General features: G+C 46.0%; 1 pseudogene; it reads right to left on the bottom strand.

Annotated features, from left to right (window-relative positions):
- Positions 1-4,732: 4,732 nt before the first annotated feature.
- LOC127492949 (DNA-directed RNA polymerase II subunit RPB4 pseudogene) lies at positions 4,733-6,656 on the bottom strand (annotated as a pseudogene).
- Positions 6,657-6,967: the final 311 nt, after the last annotated feature.

Raw genomic sequence — 6,967 nt, 5'->3', positions numbered from 1 at the left:
CTCCCTAGGTGCATTAGTCACAAGCTGGATCAGAAGCACAACAGATTGGATTCAAATCAGTGCCCACATGGGATGCTGGCATCAAATGCAGTGGGAAGTGAACCAGCAGATGGAAGATTCTCTCTAACTCTGCCTTTCAAATAAATAAAATAACTTAAAAAAAAAACCATGCCAACAACACATGGTTTTACTAGTGATAGTTGTATTTTTAAAAACAATTTTAATGTCTTCTTGTTTTCTGTTTCTTTAAAAAAAAAACTAATAATTTCAAAGCCAAGAATCTTTTTTTATAGTTATTTATTTATTTGAAAGGCAGAGTTACACAGAGAGGGAAGAGGCAGAGAGAGAGAGAGGTCTTCCATCTGCTGTTTCACTCCCCAGATGGCCGCAACGGCCAGAGCTGTGCCGATCCAGACAGGAGCCAGGAGCTTCTTCTGGATCTCCCATGTGGCTGCAGGGGCCCAAGGACTTGGACCATCTTCTACTGCTATCCCAGGCCATAGCAGAGAGCTGGATCAGAAGTGAAACAGCCGGATCTCAAACCGGTGCTCATATGGGATGTCAGTGGTTCAGGCCAGGGTGTTAACTTGCTGTGCCACAGCACCAGTCCCATGCCAAAAATCTTGATGTGATACCAAATTCTTTTTTCTTCATTCACCACCTCCATTTCACCAGTACTCACATTTTTTAAAAATCTAGAAGGCCAGAATGATCATTTAAATTGTAAAATTCTGGGGCAGGCATTTGGCCTAGTAGTTTAAGATGCTTCTTGGGACACCTATATACCATAGTGGAGTGCCTTGCTTCAAAGTCCTGGTTCCACTCCTAATTCTATCTTCCTGCTAATGTACAAGCCGGATGTCAGTTGTAATGGCCCAAGTAGGTGGGTCTCTGTCCCCCACATGGGAGACCTATATCGAGGCTCTTGACTTTAGCCTGGCTCAGCCCTGGCTGTTGCAGGCATTTGGAAAGCAAACCAGCAGATGGGAGATCACTCTCTGTCTTTCTAGATAAATAAGCAAAATGTACTTCAGGGGCTGGTATTGTGGCCTAGCAGGTTGAGTCACTGATTGTGACACCTGCATCCCGTTTTGGAGCACGGCTTCAAGTCCTAGCTGCTCTGCTTCTGATCTAGCCTGCCAATGTGCCAGGGAAAGCCTGGGGCCTGGCCCAGCCCCAGATGTCGCAGTTATTTGGGGATTGAACCAGCAGATGGAAGAGCTGTCTCCCACTCTCAGCCACTCTCTGTTGTCTCTGCCTGCCAAATAAAGAAACACTCTTTTTGAAAACATGATTCAGATGATGCCACTCTCTCTTGTAATGCCCTTCATCAACTTGCCTGGTGGAGGCTGTGCACCCAGCTGACTGCTGTGTCGCCTGGACATGGCCCGCATGCTCACAACACCGCAGCCTCGCTGACTGCAGGTCCCTCAGCCCGGGTTGTTCTCTTCTGTGCTGATCTTTGGCATCACCGCTTCAGAAAGGGCTTCCCTGGCCACTCTCACGTGAGGGCCTCTCTTTCCAGCGGTTTCCTCTCAGCTCCCCTTATTACTTCCTCCTAAACAGTTATAGCTGTGAGAAGGGAGGGAAGGTGTCTGTTTCTCCTCTCCCCCGCACTCCCAGCCCCACTGGGAGCTCACTGTGGTAACAAATCCTGGGGTCCCTCTGTTCTGAAACTGAATGTAGCAGGAAACATATCAGAAGTTACTTTGACTTATTTCTCTGCAGCTGTAGTCTCATTGTGGAATTAGAGATCATTTTTATCTTAAAACTCCTTCTTTGGGGAATTCAGGTGAAAGATAAACTAGAAATGCCAAATCCCAAAAATAACCCCTACATTGACTTCTGTTTTGTGTTTTGTTTTTAGTTTCCCCCACAACAAGAGATGCAAGAAGGGAAAGATAATTTTGCCTCCCTTTAGAAAAAAAAAAAAAAAAACAGCCAGAAACTCATGCAAGAGCATTTTGTATCTGAGTCCAAGGTCCCCAAGCCAGAGAAATTCCAAGGCCCAGAACAACCTCTAAGTAGGTCTCTGTTTTCCCCAAATTTTCTCCATGCAAGGGAACTAGGCTGGGTTTTCCAGAAAGGGAAGGAACGGAAAGACAGCTCAGTGATTTCTTTTTCTTTGCTCTTATTTTGTCAGAGGGAGGGAGGGAGGGAGGGAGGGAGGGAGAGAGAGAGAGAGAGAGACACTGCACATTCACTGCTTCACTCTCCAAATATCTGTAAGGACCCTGGGCCAGGCAAGGGGTCAAAGCTGGGAACAAGGAACTCAATCCAGGTCTCCCATGTGGGTGGTAGGAACCCCACTCCTCGAGTCATCACCACTGCCTCTCAGGGTTTGCATTAGTAGGAAGCAAGAGTCAACAGTGAGAGCTCGGTATCAAACCCAGACACTGCAATATGGGATGCAGGCATCTTAACTGGAATCTTAACCTCAAGGCCAAATTCCTGCCTCTATTTTATTTTTAATGACAAACACTAATTTTATATGTTTATGGGGTACAATGTGATGTTTCCCTGCATGTATTTTATGAAAATAAAATAGAATGTTTTATGAAAGTATCAAATCTGGCTAATTAGCCTATTTCTCACCCTAAATCTTTATCATTTCATTGTGGCAAGAACATTAAAAAATCTTCTCTTTCAGCTAATTTGAATACAAAACACTTTGCTGTTACCTGTAGTCACTACGTTGTATAATTGAATGACAGAACATACTCTTCCTTTGTAAGTGAAACTGCACCTGCTGACGTGTGTCTCCCCGTCCTGTGTCTGTTCCCCCTCTCAGCCTCTGGTGGCTACCTGTCTGCTCTCTGCTTCTGTATTGCTTCACTTCTCAGCACTAACACATGAAGCAGGATACCTTACAAAGCAAAGAGGTTTCCTTGGGCCCACAGTTTGGGATGTACAAGGTCTAAGAGCCTCATCCAGCAGTGGCCTTCTTCCCGGCAGCATCCGAGGAAGCACAGGGTGTCTCACAGCCAGAGATCAGGAGAGAGCGTGTCTCCCTCTGGCCTCTCTCCTTTTTGTAGACACCAGGATTCAATCACAAGGTCTCCACCCTAATGACTTTGTCTAACCCTAACCACTTCCCCAAGGCCCCGCCTCTGAACACCAGAGTCCACTCCCACCCTCTTAACGCCTCACAAGGAAGGTTAAACTTCAACAAATGAAGCCCCGGGGACACTGAAACCACCTCCAAACCATAGCAACTAGCATGAGCTGCGGTCACCAACACTGGCTTCCTCTCTCTCTCTCTCTTTTTTTTTTTTTTCAGATTTATTTATTTATTTGAAAGTCATAGTTACACTCAGAGGGAAGGAGAGGCAGAGAGATCTTTCATCCACTGGTTCACACCCCAGATGGCCGCAGCAGCTGGAACTGTACCAATCCCAAGCTAGGAGCCAGGAGCTAGGAGCTCCTTCTAGGTCTCCCACGCAGGTGCAGGAGCCCAAGGACTTCGTCCATCTTCCACTGCTTTCCCAGGTCATAGCAGATAGCTGCACTGAAAGAGGAGCAGCCAGGACTTGAACTGGCATCCATACGGGCTGCCAGCACTGCAGGTGGAGGCTTTATCTGCTATGCCACAGCGCCAGCACCCCCTCTGTTTATTTCATTTTCTCTTTCTTGTGACTTCAGGTGCAGGTTACTTTCACTAATAATGGTGCTTCATCTTTATTTCCTTTGTTACCAATTTCTAATTAATGGCTGGATTTTTGGTCTATCATTCATTTTGATTGTATATCATCAGTGTTTTTTTTAATTTATAAAAATATCTTATTTTTGCCTTATCCAGTAGTTAACATAAAAGTATCCTGACCTTCATCAAAGAAGGAGGTACCTTTCTCTGAAGGGAGGAGAGAACTTCCACTTTGACTATGACCTCGTCTAAATATGATGAGAGTCAGTGAACTCAAAAGGCCTCCATAGCCTTGGCAACTCATGACAAGAGCCTAGGGAGATTACTGACGCCATAAACAAGAGTGTCAATTTGTTAAGTCAACAACAGGAGTCACTGTGCGCTTACTCCTCATGTAGGATCTCTGTCCTTAATGTGCTGTACATTGTGATTTAATGCTATAACTAGTACTAAAACAGTATTTTTCATTTTGTATTTCTGTGTGGGTGCAAACTGTTGAAAGCTTTACTTAATATATGCTAAACTGATCTTCTGTATATAAAGAGAATTGAAAACGAATCTTGATGTGAATGGAAAGGGAGAGGGACCGGGAGAGGGGAGGGTTACAGGTGGGAGGGAAGTTATGGGGGGGGAAGCCATTGTAATCCATAAGCTGTACTTTGGAAATTTATATTCATTAAATAAAAGTTAAAAATAATAATAATAAAGAAGTATCCTGGCCGGCGCCGCGGCTCACTAGGCTAATCCTCCGCCTTGCGGCGCCAGCACACTGGGTTCTAGTCCCGGTTGGGGCGCCGGATTCTGTCCCGGTTGCCCCTCTTCCACGCCAGCTCTCTGCTGTGGCCAGGGAGTGCAGTGGAGGATGGCCCAGGTGCTTGGGCCCTGCACCCCATGGGAGACCAGGGTAAGTTCCTGGCTCCTGCTATCGGATCATCGCGGTGCACTGGCCGCAGCGCATCAGCCGTGGTGGCCATTGGAGGGTGAACCAATGGCAAAGGATGACCTTTCTCTCTGTCTCTCTCTCACTGTCCACTCTGCCTGTCAAAAAAAAAAAAGTATCCTGACCTTAAATTATTTCTTTCTTTATTTAAGAGACAGAGACACCTCCCATCAGCTGGATAACTCACTGCGCCATGACACTCACCCGTCTAACCTCAACTTTTAAAGACAAATTTGTTCTGTCCTTGATTTAATCCATACATCACAAATCCACGTATGGCCAGCAAGTGTCTGAAAGAAAAGCCTTCAAATTATACAAATAAGCTGGCTTATTTTCCCTCAGAAAAATCAACTCTAGAATGTTCCACCACAACCCAGCCTGAGGTTGAGTGACTCCACTGAGGAGGCTCAGGAGAGGAACCCTCCTTCCCATCCCACCCGCCATGATGGAACACCTGCTGCTAAGGATCAAGCCAGAGGCATGGACTGGACGCCTGAAGTTGACTTCCCAGTCTTCACAACTCCAAGTCTGGCCTATGATAGAAACATCTTAATTTGTGTCACAGTGACAAAATGAACCACTTACTCCAAATCCCCTCTGCAAGACAGCTCAAGAAGACAGGCTAAGGAGCTGTGTCCCTCAAGGCTCAGGGCCCCACAACGCTGAGCACAGGTGCCCCAGGTCTCACTGCTTCCCACCTCCTGGGTTAGGCACAAGGACACCAATACTCTCACAGCCATGGACACCTATCTGGTTTCATTCTTCCTTTCACATCTAGGTAAGACCGTTTTCTCCCTACATAAGTTTCCCATGTCCTGTCCCAGTCTACTAAAAACTATCAACACATTCAGATTAAAATATGAAACATTAACAGTAAAAATAATTACATGGGAGCCCAATACCATAGCATGAGGCAGTCAACAGCTTATACCTCACCCCTACCCTCTTCCTGGTTCAGAAAGCCGGGTGCCCTAGAAAGCCACGCCAAGACTATATGCTCATCCTGGTCTAACAGTCCCATTTCAACAGCAACCTGAACCAATCCTGGGCTGGGCTCTCCAAAGGAATGTAGTCGCATTTCTGTGCAAGACACTCCAGACCCAGGGAAGGTGGTGCTGTACTGGGCACGTGGTTTCCTCCAGCAGCAGAGAAGTCTGGAGATTAATACTGAAAGCTGCGCTTTGTCTGAATATCATCAAGGATTTGTTGCAGTTCCTCATCTTCAAATCGCCCCTCCAGGCTTGGGATCAGGGCCTTTGACTCCTCGGCAGTCTCTGCACAAAGGTTGGCTAAGCAGGCCAACTCAAACGCTTCTTCTGGAGCAGCAAGCTACGGACACTGGCAATGGTCTCTCTGTTTTTGAAACTACTGAAACGAGCTGTGTAGGTCAAAGTCTTCATGAAGACCTCCGAGAGTTCCTGTTCATCCTCTGCACTCTCGTTCTGTTGCTTGTGATGCTCCAGAAGCATATGCACCTCGGAATTTAGAAGTGTCTCAGCTGTTTCAGACTCTTTGGGAAAGATGAGCTGTGAAGCGTCCTCCTCCTTGACGTCGCCAGCCCGCGGATCAACGCCACCGGCCGCCATGGCTGTCTCTTGCGCCGCCACCCATCAGTTTTGATCTTTGCCACTTCCTTTCAGATTTCACTTTGCTCTCCTTTTCCTAACCCACAGTGGTTTTTATCTACCTATTTAAGGAAACTCTGTTGTCAATAGCACATCCTTATTTCTAGTGCCACTGGTTTTGGAACATTATTGTATGTCTTGCAAATAATGTCTAACGGGGGTGGGCGTTTGTCCTAGTGGTTAAGATGCTGATCAAGGTGCCTGCTTCCCAAATCCAAGTACTAGGTTTGATGTCTGGCTCTAGCTCCTGACTCCAACTTCCTGCTAATGGGGACCCTGGAAGGCAGTCATGAAGGCTCAAGTAGTTGCATTCCTGACACCCATGTGGGAGACCTGGATTGAGTTCCTGGCTCCTGGCTTCCACCCAGCCCAGCCCTAATCATTGTGGGCATTTGGGGAATGAACCAGTGGATGGGAGCATTCTTTTGATCTCACTCTCTCCCTTCTGCCCCAGGCAATCAATCAATCAATCAATAATAAAAATACTTCAAAACTTTAATAAATAAATAAATAAATACAATTTGATGAATGACTCTTTTATATGAAGGAGGGTGAAGCAGTAAAAGAAAGTTCAACTGTAAAATAATCTGGGGCCATCATTGTGGTATAGCAGGTAAAGCCATCACCTGTTGACTCCAGCATCCCATATGAACACTGGTTTTGTGTCCCAGCTGCCCCATTTATGATCTTCCTCCCTCCCTCCCTCTCTGTAATTCTTTCAAATAAATAAATAAATAAATCTTAAAAAAATAATAATCA

This window comes from Oryctolagus cuniculus, chromosome 5 (genome assembly GCF_964237555.1).
Source record: "Oryctolagus cuniculus chromosome 5, mOryCun1.1, whole genome shotgun sequence".
Classification (NCBI taxonomy): Eukaryota; Metazoa; Chordata; class Mammalia; order Lagomorpha; family Leporidae; genus Oryctolagus; species Oryctolagus cuniculus.
The sequence above is the reverse complement of the archived record's forward strand: the minus strand, read 5'-3'. Positions and strand labels throughout refer to the sequence as shown.